General features: G+C 45.9%; 1 long non-coding RNA gene across 1 annotated transcript; it reads right to left on the bottom strand.

The window, feature by feature from the left end:
• Positions 1–861: 861 nt before the first annotated feature.
• Positions 862–22,155, bottom strand: LOC114217767 (uncharacterized). The gene is made up of 3 exons (XR_003611044.2): positions 21,740–22,155; positions 21,410–21,662; positions 862–3,940 (listed from the first exon to the last, which is right to left on the bottom strand). It is a non-coding gene; the product is annotated as an uncharacterized LOC114217767 (long non-coding RNA).
• Between the last annotated feature and the right edge of the window lie 1,214 nt (positions 22,156–23,369).

Here is a 23,369-nt window from a genome sequence, read left to right as displayed (position 1 = left end):
AGGCTCTCAACGGATGGCCGACTGTCCTACTTTCCTATGCGGTCCTTTTAGCTGCGTTTCCATGAGATTATGGTCCTTCATGCCCAAACTGCTCTGACTACACAGACCTTGCTGGAAAAAGACTTCCCTGTCAGTTGGCGCCGTGCACTGTTTTATTAGCTAAAAAATGTCGCCTTTCCATTGGTGCACGCATTACTGGTCTCTGGTGTGTACTAAACAGCCACAGCCCCTCTGGCCCAGAAACACAAGAACTGAGAAATGCACCCGGCCCCGTGGTGAGAGCAGACTGACTCCAGGTCTGAGCTGTCGCGGGTTTCACAACAGGACCTGTGTTTCTTCTACCCACGGCCACCTCGGACGGGACTGAACCCGCTGATGCCACCGATGTTTTGCTCGCCCCTGATGACACCCACCCGCCTGGCTGGTCACCCCATGATCTGCAGAATACACACACATCTTCTCGGAGGGGAGAGGAAGACCGTAAGAAGATGTGATGAACAGTGAAGGTAGTTCAGCAAGTACGGAGCATTCGAGAGTGGACCTTCTAGGCCCGGTTCTTGCTCGGCCTGACCTCGCTGTATATCGTGTTCGTCGGAGTTCTCCGGGGAACAGAACCGATAGGACATATATCCGGAAACACCCTCCCAGACACACCCAGAAATAATGTTTCATCTGGGCACCCTGTGGCCCCCTCCAGTTGACTCTAAAATTAAACCATCATAGATATGTACAGGATTTTACATGGGTGTATAACACAACATGTGTATATATTAATAGATGCATAATATGCATATGCCTATACAAATATAAAATATACATATAGACACATGTAAAAATATATATTCTTTTCCTAAGATTTTATTTATTAATTTGTCAGAGAGAGAGCGAGCGCGCACAAGCAGGAGGATTGGCGGGCAGAGGGAGAAGCAGGCTCCCTGCTGAGCAAGGAGCCCCATGTGGGACTTGATACCAGGACCCTGGGATCATGACCTGAGCCAAAGGCAGACGCTTACCTGACTGAGCCACCCAGGCATCCTAAAAATATATATTCTTTAAAACATAAATAACCGGCTACTTAGCTGCAGCAATCATCGAATATTATAGCTCTAAGAGACTTTATTATTTTTTACATCAAGACATGTGCTTTATATCCAAAATCACATGCCCAATCAAAAGCAGGTCCAGAATGAGCGCATGGATGTTCTGACTCTCATTCTAAAGCCCCTCGCCACCCTGGACCATGGTTTCTCCTCTGTGCTCCTTAGTATTAACTATTCCATGGAACGCTTTGCATCTGAAAAAGTCTATATACAGAACTCAAGCTCATTTTCCAAAAAACCTAGAGTACAGTACCCAGTTCGTACCAGCGATTTAGAGCGCTCACGCGTTCAGACAGGGAAATGAGAAGCATGTCAGGAATCTCTATCTGCTCACCAACCCCCTTACCCTCTTCTTGGCCGCGTAGGAGAGTACATTTCCACACCTCCTGTGTAGGGAGGTGAGGATCATGTGGCTGAGTTTTGGGAAAGGCTCCCGCGGAAGTGACATCCTATCAGCCTGGGCCCCCCAGCACCTCCCACACCATCCCTCCTCCCTGTCCGTGGGGGCGGGGGGGGGTGGTGGGGGAGGACAGGGGGCTCTGAGATGGGGAACTACACAATGGACAGAGATAAGATTTGAGGACAAGCTGCCCAGGAACGCTGCCTGCCCTGCAAAGTGTATCTGAGCAAAAAGGGAATTTGTATTCTGTTAAACTCTGTGATATTAGAGCTGTTTGTCACACAAGTGTAGGAGATTCTGTCAGTACACCCCCCATGTCCCCTGAGTCCATCCCAGAGGCCCCTGCAGCTTCTTACTCAGGGCCCTGGGTCTTTGTCTACCTTAGGGCCTTCCTAAGGGCCCCAGGGCATTGCTTGTCGTGCATATAGAACAGGTGGGAAGTGCTCAGGAGTTAATACCTTTAGAATAAGCCCTCAACCAATAACGCATGGAGGTTGGTGGATGGATAGCTCCGCTTTCTTCCCCCTTGGGGGGATAACTGTAAGGTATCTCTGCATATTCTTTCGGAGGTCTTACGCAGACCTGAGCCCGGGTGCCCTTAGGTCCTCTCACTACTGCAGACTTCGTTGGTTTTCCTTCTTTCCCATCTTGCTTCTCCATTCCCTCACCGTGCTTCTGAGATCCCTTCCCAAATTAACTACGTACCCTCAAATCATGCCTCAGAGCCCCACTTTGTGGAAGGCCAAACTAATATGTGGCAACTAGCACTAATTTCCCAAGTAAGAAGAATATAGTTCAGCGAGTAAAGGGTAGGGTCACAAATTCCTCAGATTGTGACTTCTAATTCTGTCTGTGGTTCCAGCGCTTGATGCAGTTAATCAGGACAGTCTTACCCATCTAATATTTGAGGGAGCAGCAATCCAGTCCTGAAATTATTTGCAAATGTTAGATAGTAGTTTCAACATAATCAGCAAAAATAAGTAGTTTGTAAGGAGCGTTTTCTGGTTACAAAAGCAAAATGTAAATTTTGGAAAACCTATAAAATGTGGAAAACATAGGAAAGGCTAAAGAGGGAAGTAAAATGCTTCCCGTGGTTGCTTTTGCAATCTGGGTATACAGCCGCTTGGTACTTGGTGGATACAAACTGATATACCATTGTGCCATATTTAGCCAATCCAGGTACTTGATATACTAAAATAAAAATATTTAAAGATGAGGATGATTTCAAATTTACTTAGCGCCCTCCAAGGGATCAGAGATTTTCGTGTTTTTATTTTGCTATCTCTGGAGTCTACAGTGATGCTTGGCACGATAAGCTTTCAATAAATATCTACTAAATTAAAAAATGAACAAAGGAGGCATTTGGCGCCATCTTCTTGCTGGGATTAGAGCCAATGTATAGTTAGGAGGAAGCCAAGCTCAGTGTTTGATAACAAGCCCTTCATGAACATCAGGTTGTGGTGATAATTGCTCACGCATTGGATCTACTTTAGTCCTTTATTCCTTGTATCAACGCCCTGCTTTTCCATAACAACTGAACGCCCCAGAACAGAAGTGAGGCTTCCTACGGGCAAGACACAACTCATTCTTGTGGCGAGAACTTTCCCTTTCCCACAATATGTCCTCGTAAATCATTCACGTGTGACGTTCGTCAGGAAAATGGTTGAGAGCATTTTATGATGCTGTCACTTAGATTTGATCTCTGTTGACAACGTGTGATCTTCCGTCATGGGGCCACTTGCCTGCCATTCAACCGAGGCCATGGACCCATGTCAAAAAGCTTATGGCCCAAAGTGCCATTGACATTTAATACCCTGAAATCCTCAGAGGCACTGAAAACAGAGCATCAGGCAGGCTCTTAGTCTTTTCCCTCAGGTCCAGACAAGATCTTCATGATTTATATTCATGTTCCTGCCTCTTGAGGGCTGTTTGAGATTTGAGAGCTGTTGAAGTAGCCTTAGAGACATAACTTCATGACCAGTTAAGTGTGATTGTCACCATTCCGGTTACTGGTGATTTTAGATGTCACTTGGATGAACAACACTGAAAACGCTACTCCAAAGGGTACCTTAGTTGCATTGGCAAACTGGCTCCCCAGGCACAGTACTCTGCACCATTTCCAACCCTTACTACCCCTGCGGCTGAGGGAGATGGAGACCCAGAGGCTGGCCCAACCCCCATTCCAGCCTTTCCGGGCCACACTGTGCCACCCCATTTTTAGGTGGTGTCCACCATTTCTTTCCCTGAAAAATTAGCTTCATGGCATAAATGCAATGGTGGTCATCCATGGGAACAATGGAGGGGAATCCCAGGATCTTGAATGTCGTGCACATCCATCCAGAGTGAATTAAATGGAACCAAAGAGAATAAGCCATTGACTTTGTATCTTCCTGGCTGGCTTTGTAATGTTTCGGGATCAATGTAGCCCACTACCACAAACCTGAAGAAACAAGAGGAAATAGTAATTAGTCTCCTATCTAACCAGGACAGAAAATGAGCTGTGCTTAGTGATGAAAGACGCAGAGTTAACTGACGGAGTCAGGCAGAGTATTCTGTGCGGATTACTCGCTGGCAATCATTAGAACACAGTCTTAGCTCGAGCGAGTGCACCCCAGCAGCATAGGTGCAGGAGGAGGTGGGAAGGGCGCTGAGCAGAGAGAAAAGCCCGGGGCTGAGAGTCAGCCCCGCACTGATGCCTCCCACACTCGTCAGGAATGGGTACCCTCATTCACCAAGTGAAATGTCTATATTAGACAGTGGCTGAAGAATTGTCACGTTCTACAACGTTTTGAGAAGCCTAAACACAGTAATACATTTGACATAGAGGTTTAAAGATAGGGAAGACGGAGGAAAAGTCAATCTTTAATGTCACGGTGCATCAAAAGTACCCCTTACGTCTATATCACAACTTGGGGTAAATAGATGACAGAGATGAAACGCCAGAAAATAACCATCTCTGGGATAATGAAAAGAAATAGAATAACATCTTTAAATCACTTACAGTCTGCTCCTTTACAAAGAGTAATGGAGAAAAGTTCCATCTGAATCTCTCAAGGAGGGAGCTTTGGGTAAAGGTGACTGTTGGTGGCTGCCAGTGAGGTGGGAACAAAGAGCCACACGGAACTGGCCCGAAACCCTGCCTCGGGTCCCGGCATCCCAGCTGGGGCTCTAAGCTGCTCAAAGAGTCAGGGGATCACAGTGGAGTTTTTCTTTTTATAAAGGCAAAGTGAGGACCTTAAAAACACAAGCAAAAAAAAAAAAAGAATCAACCTCTTTGCCTAAAATTTACCCAGTAGGGAGAAAAACTATCTGAAAAGTACACCCTAAGTTTTGCAGATCCTGGCCCAAAGGCAAGAGCATGGGTCTGAGAGGGCCGGAGACCTGGATGACTCCTTCAAGAAATCTTTGTTCAGCATTTATGAGGCACCAGGCACCATGCGAAGCTCCATGTCCTACAACTAAGGGAAAGAGTTCCAAGGGTAGGGCTGATAGGGACACAACCCCCATGTGGTGGGCAGTGGTCGGGAGAGGTAAGTACAAAGTGCTCTCATAGCCTAGGGATTTGGGGGGGTTTTCACAGAAATTATGCCTGAAGTGACCACCATGCTGAGAAGGACAAATAGAGGGTGGGGGTAGGGGGTAAGTGTTGGACATTTCCAAAAGTTTCCAGATAGAGAATACCGTATATACAGAAAGAAGCCCAGAAGGGAGACAAGACATCCCCCCAACTCATGTGCAACTTTGCACAGATTTTACCACGAAGTTATGAGAATTCCTAGTACGTATTCCTCGCGTCCCTCCTGGGACGTAATGAACTCATTACAATGGTTTTGCTCTCTCTCATTCAATACATGACCATTTGCAGTATTTACTTTAAAGATTAAAATTAGAATTCATGGAAGGGAAGACTTAGTGTGAGAAATGGGGAATTAAGTGCCTATGTAAAACAATAAACAATTCCGAAGTTATATGTCAGGGTATGGAACAGGTCGTTTATATGAGGAAATTACATTTTCAAACCCCCGTTTCACTCAATATAACCAGGGCACCTTGCCAAATAATCAGCCAAAATGTTGATAAAGTGACCGTGGCCAAAAAAAAAAAAAAAGCACCACACAAATTTCAGAGACATTCTAATACAGATTAGACATTGTATACAGTGGATTATCTGAAGGGGTGGATTGCCCTCAGCTTCCATCCTTAGGAAGACACAGACTTGACTTGAAAACTTTCTGACCATGTAGCAAAGAGGTGGCAAATAGAGGTGGCGTGACTAAGGTTGACAGTGTGGTGTGGGCTCACAGCCGGTGAGCTGGGGACAGCTTGGTCGCATTTCTGCCCATCACTCCTCCACATCTCATTTCCACTGGAGAACGCCTCCTCCCAAGCCCATTGCCAGCCTTTGAAGACATGGAAGGAACCAGAGAGAAAGAGTGAAGAGTGCAGAAAAGGAGGCTGGAGAAGCAAGGGGGACGGGATGAGGGGGAGCGGAGTGAAAAGAGCAATTTAGAATCGAGAGGAGAGAATGAGGACCGCTGCTCAACACCGAAATACCGAAAGCAAGACCGCAGCCATTGTAGGGTTTAGTGTGTGTGTGTGTGTGTGTGTGTGTGTGTGTGTGTTTCCCACCGATGTGTTTGCTTAAAAATAGAGCGAAAGTAGGGATCTGAGTGCCAGGGATGGGGTTGAGACCAGAACGTGGGGGACAAACGTCTCCCTAGAGCTCACCCTCTGGACTTTAGGATCCGATATTCCAGAGCACTAAGTTGTACCAGGTGGCCTTCTTAATTCTTGGGTCTTTAGTGCCTTTAGTACCTGTTGATCTCTAGGGTCTAACAACAACTAAAAATGCCAAGGTTTCACTCAGCAGGGCCCCTTCTAGAAGGCACGTGATTCCTGAATCTTTATCAAACATCGAAATGCACTCGTCTTCCCCGTGAGTGAGCTCTCTGCAAGAGAGTGGGTGCTGGGGATTTGCTGAATCTACAACCTCCATCTCTGTGCACACTTCCTACCCCTGCTTTCTCAAACAACATCCTTGAGACTTATCAGGAACCTCCCCTTCTTCATAGGAGTTAAACATTATTCTTTTTCCTCACTTAACCTTGATCCGTAGCAAACTTCCTTCAGCTCAAGTGTTAAGTTTCAGTAAGCGAGTGGAAACACTCGCAGCTGCTGAATGTGCTCCTAAGTGCTCTGTGTGACCTCCTGACCTTTATTTGGAAGGTGTTGCCCTGCTGGAAGCTCTTTATGGAGGACTAAATAGTCATGTCCTTTCTCTCTTCGGCTCTTTTTTCCTTATGTCAAAGGAGGAAGCCCCTTTCTCAGTTGCAGGCCAGGTTCTTGTGAACAGCTTCTCTTCTTTATTTCCAAAGGACCCAGTAAATGATGGGCTCCCTTCCCCCTCCCAGAACCCGTTGAACTTTTCCAGTTCAGGGCCCTGTGCTCTATCTGCTCTTCCTCAAGAGTCGCCCTCAAGACTTCCTGCGCTCAGCCTCTTCCGCCCATGGCTGCAGAGGAGATGTGAGTGGCTGAAATAAATACAAAAGCTCAAAACCTCACAGCATGGTTCAGGTTGGTATTCACAGCTTCAGGAAACAAAACACACTCCTTCTTTTCCCAGTGAACTTGTTCTGTTTGTTATTTCGCTTTTTAAGAATTCCAGTTAGGAGCCGCCGCCCCTGCCACAGCCCCACCACTGGTTTAAATCCTGCAGCTTGAAAGTGCTGGTCCCTCAGCTCCTGACTTTCTTCAAGGACAACTGCAGCCGCCCTAGCCTCCTACCTCCTTCATGCTCAAGCACAGACTAGCTGAAACTGCCTTCGCTGGGCCCTTCCCCCTGGAACACCCCTTCCCAGCTCTGGAGTGGAGATGGGTAGCTGAGATGAGTAGCTGCACCCAGTGGGCCACCCAAGCATTCCCCCGGCTCTGGTGGAGTCTTTTACATCTCAAAGGAACTTCTGGCCACTGAATTCCCCCCGGGGGGCAGGGGGGGCTGCCGAAGTAATCTCACTGTACCGCCTCCTGCCAACATCAAGAATCTGAGTGATATCTGGCCGTGGCTCTGGAAAAAGTCTGCGATCCTGGGAAAGTTATCTGGCTTTTTGAGGCCATGCTCCACCCTAGAGAATTTAAGCAGCCCAGAAAAGTGCATGGATCACAAATACCCCCAAACCAGCTAATTCACTCCTCAGTACCCCAGTGAGGCATGTCAGAAACCCCCGCCGGGCCCTTACTAAGCGGGCACATGCCGGGAGACCTTACTTCAGAATTCAAAGTGATTAAAGAGTCAAGGGTCTGCCCATGGGCTGGAAGATTGTTAAGATGGCAATATGCCCCCAATTGATCCTCAGGCTCAATGCAGTCCCTGTCAGAATCAAAGTCACTTTTATTTTGCAGAAATTGACCAACAGATCCTCAAATTCATAGAGAAACATGAGGGACCCATAATAACCAAAACGGTCTTGAAAAAAGAACCCAGTGGAAGGACTCACGCTTCGCAATTTTACACCTTGTTGCAAAACTACCATAAGCCAGGTGGCATGAGAGGGCCATGGGGATAGATAGATAAGTCAGTAAACAGAATTAAGAGTCCAAAAGTAAGCCTTTTGCACTAACGGCCAGTTGATTTTCGACAAGTATGCCAAAACGATGCAATGGAGAAACAATAGCCTCTTCAACTAAAGATGCCGGAACGACTGGACATCCATATGCAAAAGAATGAATTTGGGCAGCAGGTCGTCGCAGCGAAAGGCAATTTCCCTGGGAAAGCCAGGAGCCCCGTCATCATACTGGCCTTGAAATGGTTTTAAAGAGAGCCTGGAGTATTCTATACCTTCCTAGTAGAAACGAAACTGGGTTTGAAGAACTACCAAGGCCAGATGGCACAGATGTTCGGACCGTCTCTTCAGAGACCCTGAAAGAGGAACACAGGAGAGAATCCCTCCCAAGGGACGACATGCAGCTGCTGGGGTGTGTTGGGGGCTTGCCCGGAGTGCCACAGACACTTGCCAGCCTGCAGCATCTGCTGGGGTGTGAGCACTGAAGAAGCCTTCTCTAGATTTTCAGGCCGCTGATGTGGTTGTGCCAGGAGCAATCCCAAAGCAATGGTAGAGAGCTCTCAACACAATTCTAGCTCTGGACATTGCCCCAAAAATGATTCACGAGTGGCCGAGAAGCAGATAACAAGATGCTGGACATCAGCAGTCATTAGTGAAATGCAAATCAAACCCACGATGAGACTCCACCTCACTTCCACGAGACTGTGATCAAAGAAACAGAAAACCAGTTGGCGAGGATGTGCAGAAACTGGAACCTTCCCGTGCTGCTGGTGGGAATCCAAATGGCACAGCCACTGTGCGTAATAGCTCGGCGGTTCCTCCAAGACTTGGACTGAGGTTTCCATACGATCTAATAATTCCACTCCTAAGTATATACCTGAGAGAACTGAAAACATGGGTGCATACAAAAGTTGTCCATGAATGTCCGTAGCAGCATTATTTGTACTAGGCAGAGCGTTGGAATAACCCAGATGTCCGTCGACAAATGTATGTACACCTATGGTATATCCATACCAGGGAATGTTATTCAGCCGTAAAAAGGAATGAAGCACGGGTCTGTGCGACCACAGGGACGAACCTTGAAGACATCATATTAAGTGAAAGAAGCCAGGTCTCTAGGGGCTGGGGGACGGAGGAGCAACAGAATTTCTTTTGGAGGGTGGTGGAAATGTTCTGGAACTAGATAGTGTGATGGTTGCACCACTTTGTGAACATACTAAACACCACCGGCCGGTATGCTTTAAAATGGCTAAAATGTAGATATTCGGTCAATTTTGGTTCCCTTTAAAAAATGAAAAAAAAAAAAAGAAGAAGAAGAGAAAAGAGAAAGAAGGAAACCTCATAAAGTATGTGGTTCTGGTCTGGAGGCAACCCTTGTCTCTTTCTTTGCCCCAGTCTCCAAGAGCATGACGTCCGTCTCTTCCGGCCAAGGAGAGGGTGCATCCTTTAACAAATATTTGCGGTTCTCCTTCTACGCACGTGGTAGAGTTAACAGTCTTACTCTGACTTGCTCCAGCCAGTGAAATGTGAGTGGAAGTCACACAAAGTTGCAGCCAGGTAGCTTGAAGAGCTGGTATGTGGGTCCCCAGGTTGTCTCTAGCTTGGCGGTGTGTCACTGTGGGGGCCCGGGCACCCCAGCAACTCATACTAGCTGTCCCGTGATGCCTACTTGACATGAGAAGCAAGCCTTTGCTGTCTTATGCCACTGAGGTTTGGGACATTGCTATTATCATGGCTTCTATCCTGCCTAACACAGGGAAGTGGGCCCAGATAACCCTTAGGGCATTCTCCCAATACCCCGGAGGGATTGATAACTAGGGACGGCTGCCCATTCTTCTTGTGTTCAGAAACTTTTGCTGCAAAGTCTTTTAAATGCTCTTAGGACGGTGAGAGCTGACAGGTCCTGGAGAGCCGAGGGCGTCTGTATCTTGAATGACCTCTCTCTCCCCTTCCCCTAGAGGGGATGGGAAGATGCTCAGCAGGCCCATCACGCCTAACGTGCTTCGCCACGTTCTCGTGGCAAATATAGGTGAAGGGAGAGGGACTACACTTGAGATACTGTCGGCTTGAACTAGGCAGCAAAATACCATGACAGAAAAATCTCAGTTGCAGCCAAACCAGACCAGCGTGTCCTAGTGAGGCGTTGCAGAGAACATAATCATTACCAGGCTGTTCCCTGGCTCCTCTGGGTCTAATTAGCCCAGAGCTCAGCTGGGTGCTGAAGGCACGGCGGGAAAAATCACTGGACTCCCCCTTCACGGCAACAGGTTGAAAGGGCTGATTTATGACGCTTGGCAGGAACCGCTTGGCCCCGTGCCAGGGGACGCCACAGCCCCAGCCCCAAGAGCCCGTCAGTGCACCCCGCCCCACCCACCACGAGGACAGTGCTCCGGGTTCCCAACTGCTCTGGGCTTGCAGAGAGAGGGACAGCCAGAAACTCCAGGGATGAACTATAAAGATGAGGGGCACCTCCTGGGAATGGCCCTGGCCAGCCCAGAGTTAAATCAACACTGTGCTATTTTGCTCCCAACCTTTCCTCCCCAGTCTCTCGCCCCGTCTAGCTTCCCACCAAGCTGTTGAGTGCCTTCCTGCTGACCCCAGCTGTTTCTTCCTTGAGGCCGCCTGGCAACCCTTCAGATCTCTGATCCTTGTCTTTGGAAGTGTCCCTCCTTCCAGGGCCATGGAAGGGGACCGGTTAGCGAATCCTGATAAAGGTAACCACACGAAAGGGTTTATGGTGATGTGTCTTTCCCTCCCAGGGAGGCTTGCATCGTAAACACTCGCTCTGGACACTAGTACCTTCACACAAGGAGCTGAATCTTTAATGGGTGCGTATTTTCTTAGAAGAATGAGGTGGAAGTAGGAGCTTGAGGCATCTCTTAAAAATTCACTTTGAGATAAGTGTCCTTATAAAGTGAGGCCATTCTTGCTGGCAAACTGTGAAATGTGTGTTGGGGGAAATAACAGAGACTCTTACAAAGCTGGTCTTCGGGGCAATCTGGCAAAACGCGGCACAGAGGCACGCGGACAAGGGAGGGAGCTGGGGAGAAAAGTGTGTTTATAACGATGATATAGTTAGCTCCGAAGAGAAAGAGTCCTGTCCCAACTACTGGTGCATTTTATTTTTTTTTTAAAGATCTTATCTTATTTATTTGTCAGAGAGAGAGAGCACAAGCAGGGGGAGCATCAAGCAGAGGGAGAAGCAGGCTCCCTGCTGAGCAGGGAGCCCCATGTGGGACTCGATCCCAGGACCCTGGGATCATGACCTGAGCCGAAGGCAGACGCTTAACCGACTGAGCCACCCAGGTGTCCCCTGGCGCATTTGAAAGTTGTCCTTCTCTTTAAAAATTCCTCAATGTTTTTGGATTACTAACTTTAACAGGTGTATAAAAGTTTTAAAAACTTACCAGAATGGGAATACAAAATGGCACAGCCTCTTTGGAAGATAAGTAGCAGTTTCTTACAAAACTACACATACTTTTCCCATTTGATACAGCAGTTGTGCTCCTCAGGATTTATCCGAAGGAGCGGAAAACTCAGGCCCACACAACCTGCCCATGGATGTTTATAACAGCTTTATTCATATATGCTAAAACTTGCAGGAGGCCATGACATCCTCTGGGAGATGAGCCCCTCCAGACACTGGGATATTATACAGCACTTAACCGAAATGAGCCGTCAAGCCAGGAAATACATAGATGAACCTAAAATGTGTATCACTGAGTGAAAGAGCCCAGTCTGAGGAGGCCCCATACCGTATAATTCCAACTGTATGACATTCTGGAAAAGGCAGAACCATGGTAAAGAAATCGGTGGTCGCCAGGGGAGAAGGGAGGGAGGGACAGAGGATTTTTAGGGCCGCTAAAGCTCACAATGGTGGATACATTTATTCAAGCCCGTAGGGTGTCCACCATCAAGAGTGACCTCAGTGTAGACTCTTGGTGATACTGCTGTGCAGTGTAGTTTCGTGGATTGTAACAGCTGTCCCCCCTTCTGGTGAAGGGTGCTATTGTGCCCATGGGGCAGGGGGATACGGAAGATCTCTCCACCTTCCCCTCAGCTTTCCTGTGACCCTAAAACTGCTCTAAAAAAATTAAGTGCTCTTTAAAAAACTGACAAGTCTGGATAACTTTCCTATAGATAAATATATTCTTAAATGGTCACCGCCTACATCCACCAGGTAGAAACATAATGAATTTCAGGGCAGAAGAACTCCTTGCCTTGAGACACTCAGAATATTACCAACCATGATATTGCTGTCTGCCAGGTTATAAATAGTCTCCCAGTCATATAGATAATTATCTATTCATAAGGGTTAATTGAGGATTTAAGCTCTTTTTTTATTTAAAATTTATATGCTTTTCTTACATTTATTTTTCCTTTATTAAAATGTATATTTTGCCTTACTACATTCACCACACTAGTTCATTACAGAGAACTGAGGAAACAGAAATCCTAAGAAAGAAAAAGTCCTTCATAATTTTACCACCAAGGATCCTTCCTGTAATTTTTTTCTATGCATATTGATTTTTAAAACTCAAGATCATACTATATTTAGTGCAATCTTTTTATATTTAGTGGGTAGCTCCTTTCCATTTCTGGCTCCCACATGACCTGACTGACCTTTCTTTCTCCGCTCTCATAAATGGGCTTGTTTCGATCGCTCGATATTTTGCCTTTATACCTTAATTATTTGAGTAGACTTCAACGGAAGAGATTGCCCGAGACAATCTATAATGTCATTTTGAATAGCTGAATAGTTCTCTCTTGTTTAAATACATAATTCAATTAGTTAATTCCCTGTTGGTTATATATTAACTTGTTGCTACTTCTTGGCCATTTGAAAGAGCACTGTAATAAATATCACTGTGGTGAGATCTTTGCAAGTATTTCCTTAGGGTAAATTATTAGATGAGGAATTATGGGTTAAAGGAAATTAATATCATTTATGCATTCCATCCCCAGTAATGGTGTGCATGAATATTCCTGTTTTCTGCACCCTTGCCAACATTAAATTGACAACTGAAAAACAGAAACCGTTCTGCCAATTAAAGTAGCTAAAAATATTGTCTGCCAGTATTAATTTACATTATTTCATCACTGGAGTTGTAGATACTTCCATATATTGATTACTCCATCACTTATGCTGCATTATGAAGTACTCATTTCACATCTTTATTCATTTTCTTCTATTTATTTGTTCATTTACATCCTCTTGACTTTTGAGTGTACTCTTTTTTTTTTAAGATTTTATTTATTTATTTGAGAAAGAGAGAGAGCAAGCATGAGCGGGTGCGAGCGGCAGAGGGAGAGGGAGAAGCAGACTCCCCGCTGAGCAGGGAGCCCGATGCGGGACTCGATGCCAAGACCCCGAGATCATGACCTGAGCCAAAGGCAGACGCTTAACCGCCTGAGCCACCCAGGTGCCCCAAGGAGTGCACTCTTCTAAAAATTAAAGACATTACACTTTTGATGGTCACATATGTTAAAGTTCTTCCTCCTCATTACATATTTGCTTTTAATTTTACATATGAGGTATTTTGATACGCATTAAACAGGGATTCATATCGTCACGTGGTTTATTCCTTCGGTGTCATAACTAGAGAGTGGTTCACCTACCTAAGATTACATAATTACATACTTTCACTTTTAAGCAGGTACATTAGAAAAAAAGTAAAATACCACAGCACTTAGAAATCAAACACTTAAATGACATAAAATGGAGACATAAAGCAACGTATACTAAAATAAAGACAAAATCCATTACTAGACCATCTCTAAAGTTTAAGCATACTGAAAGTTACCAGTAATGAGCCATTCCTTCTACAGGAAAACAAAGGCGTTCTGTCTCAGAATGAATTTCTTTTTAAAAGCTTTCCATCCTGCCTTAGATTCGTCTGGATTATCTAAGCCATTAAACATTACCAGGGGAAAAAAATAAGACAAGAAAATATTAAGGAATTCAGGTGGCAAAGACTTTTAACTATTTGTCTCTTTCCTGTGGATAAATTTGCACAGAGGCAGTGATGAGAGAAAATTCACTCTGGACCTCCAAATTCCTATGACCCTATTCTTTTGTGTGGGGAAGCAAGAACAACTATCATCTGAATGCAAAATGCTCTCATCTAGTGGACTGTGGAGTTCATCAGCAACATGGTTCCTATTCAGAAATGGACCTAGAGAATCTTGAGTTGTCCACTGCTTGAGGCTGCATCATACGTATTAACATTTTTGGGGTCTTGTGGCTAGCGAGAGAAGTAAAAGCATGCATCGGGGGTTACAGGAGTTTCTCCGTGATGGGACGCAGTGCAGACCAGGGATGCGGGAGATGGAGGAGGAGAGTAAAAGGGAGATTGAAACCAACATTATCAAGGGCATGGCACAAATTAGTTGTTCTGTATCTCAGGTCGGGATTATTACCCCATTTTATAGATGAACAAACAGAGGCCCAGAGAGGTCTAGCAGCTTCCCGTGGTCACACAGCCAACAAATGAGGAGACAGGATTTGAAAAACCAGGATGTTGGAAATAGCAGGAATAAGTGAAGACACCAAGAAGTATAGCTTGTGAGACTCACATCAGTCCCCAAGGGTAGTGTTCAGGAAGACAAAATTTAGAGTTGAACATCGAATTCTTTCCAGTCGAGCACAGAAATACATGTCTTAGTAAGGAGTGCCTTTGGTTGGTTTATAGAAATTCGCTGACTTAGGATGGGTTCAACATAATGATTTTTCAACTTTATAATGGTGCAAAATGATATGTATTCAAGTAGAAACCATACTTGGAATTTTGAAGTTGGAGCTTGTCCGGGGCTAGCCATGTGCGATCAGTCCTCTCTCTCAGGTGCTGGGCAGTGAGCCGCAGATCCCAGGCAGCCAGCAATCACGAGAGCGGACGACCCATCCCGACAACCATTCTGCACCCACCACTGTTCTGTTCTTCCCTTTCAGGGCCGTCCTCAACACATGACATGGGACAGTCAACCCCTGATGATCAAATAAGCTTTGTGCGAGGTGACTTACCCACCTGTTGGCTGATGGGAGTGTTGTGGGCATATTTAAGGCAGGCCAGGCTAAGCTGTGATGCTTGGTAGGTCAGATGTACTAAAAGCATTTTCCACTTACAATGTTTTCCACTTACGATGGGTCAGTTGGGACATAACCCCATTTTAAGTGGACAATCTGTATTAATTTCCTCCTTCAAGTTTTGACTTAGGTGGGTACCTAGAGGCTTTTGCTTCGGAGTCAAAAGTGCTTGCTAATTGGTTTTATGTAAGAATATCTATAAATACGTTGCGATTTTATGGCCTGGTTATCCACTAAGACCTTAGGATTGTCCCTATTGAAAATCGACAGATATGCCCTTTCAAGAATATACGCCTTTGCAGGGGGCCATGCTTTCCTCTGAACGTCATAGTGCTGCATACAAATGCTTTCTGAAGCTTTAGCTTGCTTATTCCTATTCAAAGGATATGCTCTGCTTTCCCCCCAAAATAAAAGCATTTCCAGGAACACCAAGCACATCTTTTTTTTTTTTTTTTTCCCATAGACTTCCTCTTGGCAGGATCAATACGGTCGGTTTACAAATTACATGTAGGTGCGCAGAATGGATGAAGGTTCATCGGATGTGAGCCCGCTCACTACACCTCCCATATGACCAGATGTCGCCCTTAATTCTCAGCTAATCGCTTCTGCAAACATTGTTAGTTCCGGCCACTCAGGCTGCACTCTGATCAAAGCAGCATTAGCCGCCCTCGGTGTAGGAGAGGGGAAATAAGGTCCTTCGTGTTGCAAATGAGTGCCCTCAAAGCACGACTTCCCTTGTTTGGTTTTTACTAATCCGTGTTTGAAATAGGTCCCTGTGCCTCCATATTAGGCCATCTTCATTGGCGAACTAATTTGCCTCTGTCTTTTTTCACTATCAGCAGCAGCACTCTTTCTATTTGAATAAAGTCTTTACAGGAAAGAGGAAGCGTCTGCAACGATGTTCCTCTCCCATGATCTGATGCCAGAGTGCAGCTGAATGAAAGGCAGGGCGCTTCCCCTAAACACAGCTACCCCAAAGGAGGAATTTTTTGCCATCATGGACTAATTACTTTGTGCCGACTGATTACTGGAGCTCTGTGTGTGTGTTGGGGGGGGTATGCATTCCAAGGTAGAATTTTGGGATGGGTAAAATATCTGGATCTTTGCATCACGCTACTGTACAACACATAAAAACCACACCGGCACTCTGAAACCCCACGTTCTCTCTCTCTGCCTCCCCCTCCCAGCTAGCTGCCTCACCTCTTCAGGAACGAAAGAGGAGGGAGGGGGAGGAAAGAGGCAGGCAAGTCCCCTGCACAGCGCGCCCGCTCAACCCCTTGCCTCCCACGTGCACCCACCCTGTCCCCCAGTGCACGCTCTGGACTGTAGCCCACGGATGATGAAGATCCACAGGATGTGGTTGCCTTTCCCCTTCCTGGCACCTGGAGGCAGAGAGCCAGAGCCTGACACCGGGATGCTGTGACTATTGACCTTCTGTGTCAAGCGGCAGGGCGAAGGGCTGCCCCGAGAGCTGGTAGAACATTATCTCTGTGTGTGTCTGGGAGCATTTCCATCTGTAGGCTGGATGAAGAAGACCCCTTCCCTAGTGCAGGTGGGAGTCTCTAATCCACTCAGGGCCTGAGTAAACCAAAAAGATGGAGGAAGGGCGAATTTGTTCTCTTGTTCCATGCGACACCGTCTTCTCCTGCCCTTGGCCATTGGTGCTCCTGGTTCTCGCCTGGACCTTTGGACTTGGACTGAATTATATCGCTGGCTTTGTAGTGTCTCCAGCTGGAGGATGACAAGTGTGGGACTTCCCAGCCTCGGGAACTGTGTGATCTAATCCCTTACAAGGGTTCTCTGTCCAACAGCACCCTGCTCCCCTCTACAAGGCTCAGCCCCCCAAGTTGGGCGCCATGACGCCAGACCCAGCCTTCTTCCATGCTCCCTGCTTGGCATCACCCTTGTTTGGTGACACCTGTCACTCAGAGTGGGAAGAACTGCCACCATATTAACAGACCCACCAGAGGAGTGGTTTTCAACCAAGGGTGATTCGTCTCCTCAGAGGTTTTTTTGAGTGATGTCTGGAGATATTTTTTGCTGTCACAACTTCAGGGGTGTTACTGGCTTGTGGTTGAGTGGAGGTCAGGGACATTGCTGAACATCCTACAGTGCATGGGATGGCCCCCGACAACAAAACTCTTGCCCCAAATACCAACAGTGACAAGGTGGAGAAGCCTGCCCTTGAACATCCCAAAGTTGGTCTACCCAAGTCCAGAGCCACATGGGTCCCCAGGACGTGGTTTTTGGCAGAAGCCTTCCCAGATCTCTGAGCACGAGCGGGTAAGGTGCAGAGTAGGGTAGCAGAAGGGTTAAGATATCTGGGTTGTGGTCCCAGCTCTGCTCTGAGCCAGTCCTTGCATGAGAAGCCACTTCCTGTGTCAGGCTTCTGGATAGGAAGATACCTATGCTCCCAGAGTGGTCATGAGTGCAGAGACCTGAAATCGCTCAGAGACCACCCATAGGAGATGCTGAGGACACATCTGAGCATGCTCAGCCAGGCTTGGCTAAGGATGGAGAGCCACCTGCCCCCTCCCCCTCCACTCGGGGGAAAGTCTGTACAGGACCTGACTCCGTTGGCTTCCCTGCCCCTCATGTCCTCAGCCACCTTCCCTGACAGGCTGGGGTGCAACCCCCAGACCCCAAGCATTCACCCTCCCTATTCCATGCCCCACAGCTTCCTGATAGCATTGCTTATTTTCTGCTTTTGCTTTGCCTCCAAGCTCTAATTCCATTTTTAAAATAATCATCGACAATATGTAAGTCTCATTGTAGGTCAGATGTTTGATAACAGTAGGTCCACGAGTCCATCGATTTTCCTACTAGCTTCGCACTAAGTCCTCAAAACCAGTCTGGAAGGAGCGCCTGGGTGACTCAGTCGGTTAAGCGTCTGCCTTTGGCTCAGGTCATGATCCCAGGGTCCCAGGACTGAGCCCCACGTTGGGCTCCTGCTCAGCGGGGAGTCTGCTTCTCCCTCTGCCCCTCACTCCACCATGTTCTCTCTCTCTCTTTTGATCTCTCTTTCAAATAAATAAATAAATAAAGTCTTAAAAACAAACAAACACACACCACTATGGAAGCATCTCTACTTTCTCTACTGCTAAGGAAAAAAATTAAAAAAAAAGGCCTGGCTTTCCTGCTCCATCCGGTCTGGATCCCTGCTCTCGCCAGATCCCTTGCCAGATCCCTAGCTGGATCCCTGACAACACCTGAACCACTCCGCAAGTCCCATGTGCCTTCATTTCCCTGGATCTCTTCCAGCTAAAAAACTCTTCCTGGAGGACCCTCAAGGTTCTTTGAGAATCACTGTTCAAAAGAAATTTTCTCTACCTGAAATTTCTTAAGGCCCATGAATGGGTATATTTGGTGCCTCACACACAAGAAATGTTCAACTAATATTTGAGCAATAAGTCGATTTGATAATCAGCAGCCCCGACAAATGTCACCGTATCCTATTGCTCTGTGTGATCATTGCTTTATGTCTTGCGAAAGTCAACCGTGTGGTATTTCATGAGTTTCCACGTCATCGGTGGAAACGTGCAGAGAGCATGTCTTTTTCTTATCACTGTTAGTTTCTTATCCTCTCACCAGAAACCCACCACAGTGGAGAGAAAGAACAAAACAAAACAAAAAAAAAAACCTCAGAAAGATAAAGAAGAGATGGAACCCAACAGAAATCTTAGGGCTCCTGCTGACCCTAAATGTGAATTTTAGAGAACACTGCTCTAATTCGAAGCCTTTCAACAAGCACGGATCCCATGAGAACACTAAATTGAAAACTAACAAGATCTGTCTCTCATTTTATATATTTTATAATATGGAGACAGGGACACATTCTTTGGGAGTCTCCGCCTTGTAGCCCAAAGGAGACTCAATTTCAGTAAATTGCTGGAAATGTGGTACTTTGTGAACAAGAATCTGTTAATGTGCAAAGCCATACTTTTCCATCAGGTCTATTCTGCTAACTGATACATCTAGATCCCCGGAGCAGAAACCACAGCACAAAATGTCACAACAGGGGGGGGGATCCATGGAGGGCACTTGTAACTCACAAGCTTTTACTCCCCAGCTCCAGGGCCGTGTAGCAGTGAGATCTTCATTATTTGTGTGGGGCCCCAGGATGTGTGCTGGTTTTGCAAAGCTCTCCGGCAGAGCCTGCCTTCCTGTTTATCGGCCCCTGTATGCTCGCACAGCACACGCAATTCAAAAACACAAGTGGATGTCTCTTACAACTCAGAGCCAGAAGAGACTGGAGCATTTTTAATTAGACTGAAAATAAAAAGATAGCAGCTTTGGAAGATGTGTTCCCCTAGCTCCTTTCCTTTCGAAGGCTGCAATGAAACATGTTCTCGGGAGGACGGATCCTTGCCACCCCAAGGAAAGGGGGAACACGAACCCAATTATTTGGTAGTCAATTTCGCCCCTAAAATAAATGAGACTGCAAAGCTGTCTTTTACCAGATGCCCAGGTACTGACACAAAACTGCACAACCAGAGTTTCGTGCCCTTCCCCTTGGGGCATGATTTAAACCAAGAAATCTGTCGTTAGGAGGTAAGTAGGGAACAGCTCCAGGGAGAGCCGAAAATGATGGTGAAGGGTTTTTGTCTCCCTCTCAACCCTGTAAAACTAAGTGAAACCGATCTCTGATTGATTATTAAGCACTTTGCTTGAAATGGCTGGGGGATATTCTGCTCATTAAATCCATGATTCCTAGCAGAGTTTTTTCTGCCAGATTGTATCGTGGGGGTGGGGGGAGAGGGACACAGATAATGAGAAGGAAGTAGTTGTACCAAGTTGGCAAAACTCCTGAGGAAGTTAAAAAAACAAACAACAAACAAACAACAACAAAACAGCACTTAATGTTAGCAGCATCCCCTGCAAACTGGAGAGCATTCTTTCTGAGATGAAGGAATCAGGTGAGCAAACCCAAGTCCTCACCTTTACCATGGGAAGCAGTTACTCACTACCAGGAGTGGAAGAGTAAGGTCTGGAGGAATCCTTTCTTTGTTTGGAAGGGTATACATGCTAGACATTTCCCATTTGCCTCAAATTGATTCCTTGAAGTCATAACACCAGTAAAGGTCAATGTGTTTCTCTTTACTTCAGTCATGAATTATAATTCTTTCTGGCATCATTGTGTGTGTGTGTGTGTGTGCTTTTAAAAATTTTGCACACCAGTGCCTTACACCCTGGTATTTAAGAGAAATGAGATTCTCTGGTCTTAAGCAGAACCTTTAGGGGGACTCTGTGGTGTGAGTGCAGGAGGCATCATTAGGCTTTTATTTACTAGATGCGTTTTCCCCCCATTTTCGCGGTTTTTACTTTTTCCCCACTTTACTTGAAATAACATCGTCTTCACTCTATCTGGGAATAAAAGATGATTACCTTTTTGTTCAGAATCCCCTAAACTAATACAGTTATTCCGTGCGTTGCTAAGCAACTGAGCCAGATTCCCCAGAAGAATCTCACTTCGCTGTTAGATCCTGGTTCCCTTTTTGGTAATTGACCGCGGAGAGAGTCTGCTGATGGGAAGAAGGAGCTCGAAACCAAGAGACTGCAAGTAAAACAATTTCACTGTTCTGAGTTCTTTGAAAAACTTTCATCTCAGATAAACAAATTGTGGTATGTTCCTCACAACAGAATACTACTCAGTGATAAAAGGAACAAGACGCAGACGGACACAACATGGTTGAAGCTGAAGTGTGCTGGAAAGGAGCCTGATGACACAAAAGAGGACGGGGCTGATGATGGGAATGTCCCTTCATCTGTCTCCCGATTGTGGTGGAAGTTGCACACCAACATGAAATGGAAATGGGTGCATTTTATTGTTTTTTTAATGGGAAGAAAATTCACATCATCTATATAGGTTAAGTGCACCTTTGTTACTAAAGAAAGAGTTTTACTTGGGAAGAATCGCAACTAATATTTCTCTCTTGGCTGCTTTTCTCCTTTCATTTTTTTTTTTTTCATTTTTATTAAAGTTATACATGCACAGAATTTGAGGAGTCTCCTACTCCATAGACACAATTACTTTCAACTGTTTTTAACTGTTTCTCTTAATGTCCTGTCCTAGTAAAATGTTTATACTGCTGCTTCTTGATCTTTCAGATTTTGCTTTATTGGCTTCTCACTCTGGAAATTCAGTATTGCGTATCCTCTCTGTCTCTCTCTCTCTCGCTCTCTCTCTCACACACACACACACACACATTGCCATCCTTCATCTTCCCAATGTGGTTATACCATAGTTTTATTTAACTTTGTTTACCTTATTGTGATCATGGAAATGCCATTCATTGCTGAGACAAGTAGCAAACTGATTCTCTTTCCTTTCCTGCACGCTGGTTTCCCCTGGAGTGACTGAGAGCTGGGGTTTGTTTCGGTGGTTTAGTTTTCTTGAGCAAGGCCCCGTGATGTGCAGGTCCCCAACACGATGGTCACGTGGGGTCTTCCTTCCCATCCTCGCGGGCTCCCCTTCACCTCTCATTGGACTTGCCTCTTCACCTGGCTTATGAAACTCCCTTAAAAAGGATACATGGCAGGTCTGCTTCACTAGAACCCCTTTTTAATCTGCCCTCATATGTAAATGGCTGCTTACCTGGGTGTAGATGTGTAGATTGAAAATCATTTCCTTTTGGAAACTTGAAACTCTTTCTCCACTTGAATCTTAGGTTCTAGTGTTGTTTGAAGAAGTCTGTGCCATTCTGATACAATGTAGCTGCAGGACACCATTTTCTTTCTGGGCAAGATTCTCAGAGACTCTTCTTTCCATTGTCCCACTGTTCCGACACATCACAATGATGTGCCCTGGGGGGGCGGGTCCATTTTCACCCACAGTGCTAATAACTCAACAGCCCCTTTCAATCTGGCAACTCATTTTCATCTGTTCTGGAAAATTCTTTGAATTGTGTCCCTGAGCATTTCTTTCTTGCCTACCATGTGTATGTCTGGATACCCCAGACCCATCTTCCAGTTACCTTATCTTCTGGTTCCGATTTTCTTTTGCTTTGTGTGTCCTTTCAATTTTAGTTTCCAACACATCTACCAAGTTGCTTCTGGTCATCATAATTTCCAAGCATTGCTTCCAAGGGTGCGATATATTATTTTATTTCTCTCCATATGTTAATAAATGCCTCAAAGTTTTGTTCTCTCTACATAGGATCCTCTACGTTTCTATTTTCTGTATGACTTGGTCTCTGTCTTAGTCCATTTGGGTTGCTGTAACAAAAAAATGCCCTAGACTGGATGGCTTATAAACAACTCAAGTTTATTTCTCATAGTTCTGGAGACTAGAAGTCCAAGATCAAAGCACTAGCAGATTTGGTGCCTGGCAAAAACCCACTTCCTGGTTCACAGCCTTCTCACGGTGTCTTCACATGGAGGAAGGGGTGGGGAGCTCTCTGGGGTCTTTTTTGTAAGGACACCAATCCATCAATGGGGAGCCTCTACTCTCATGACCTGGTCACCTCCCACCCAAAGACCCACCCCAAATACCATCACACTGAGGGTTAGGTTTCAACGTATGAACTTGGAGGAAGGGGCAAAGGGACAGTGAACATTATTGCAGGCTCTCTCTTAGGATGAAAGCTTTCCACAGACGTCTGGTGATCCTTTGCTATCTGCCCATTTTTAAGACTGGACCATTAAAAGGCCGACAGGGAGCTCTCTCTGCATAGATGGGGCTTGTGGAATGTGGACCTCACTTCCTAGTCTTCCATCAGGTGGGGAAGGAGCAATTGGAGATCAGGGACCCAGGGGCTTCTTAAAAAGACTCTCACCTAGGGCGCCTGGGTGGCTCAGTTGGTTGAGCGACTGCCTTCGGCTCAGGTCATGATCCTCGAGTCCCTGGATCGAGTCCCGCATCGGGTTCCCTGCTCAGCAGGGAGTCTGCTTCTCCCTCTGACCCTCCCCCCCATGTGCTTTCTCTCTCTCATTCTCTCTCTCTCAAATAAATAAAAATCTTTAAAAAAAAAAAAGACTCTCACCTAATCCTCTTGTGCTGAACCCACTTTCAGTGTTATTCTAGAAGTATCAGTGCGGCATATTCCTGAATCTTCTGGGTTCTGCTTCTTGGCTTCCTTTATTGCAAGCTTAGAATTCATCTTTCTAGAATCTGTATCTCTTTCTACCCCTTTCCAGCTTGCAAATTTCCTCCATTACTTCCTCTCTTCTGTTCTTCTTTTCTGTGTGGACTTACTGCTTGTTAGCAGATAACCCCTTTTGGGTTG

The sequence above is a fragment of the Eumetopias jubatus genome, unplaced genomic scaffold (assembly GCF_037043125.1).
Source record: "Eumetopias jubatus isolate StellerSeaLion01/CBP00866 unplaced genomic scaffold, mEumJub1_p1.0 scaffold_8, whole genome shotgun sequence".
Lineage (NCBI taxonomy): Eukaryota > Metazoa > Chordata > Mammalia > Carnivora > Otariidae > Eumetopias > Eumetopias jubatus.
This window is presented reverse-complemented; position numbering and strand designations above follow the sequence as displayed.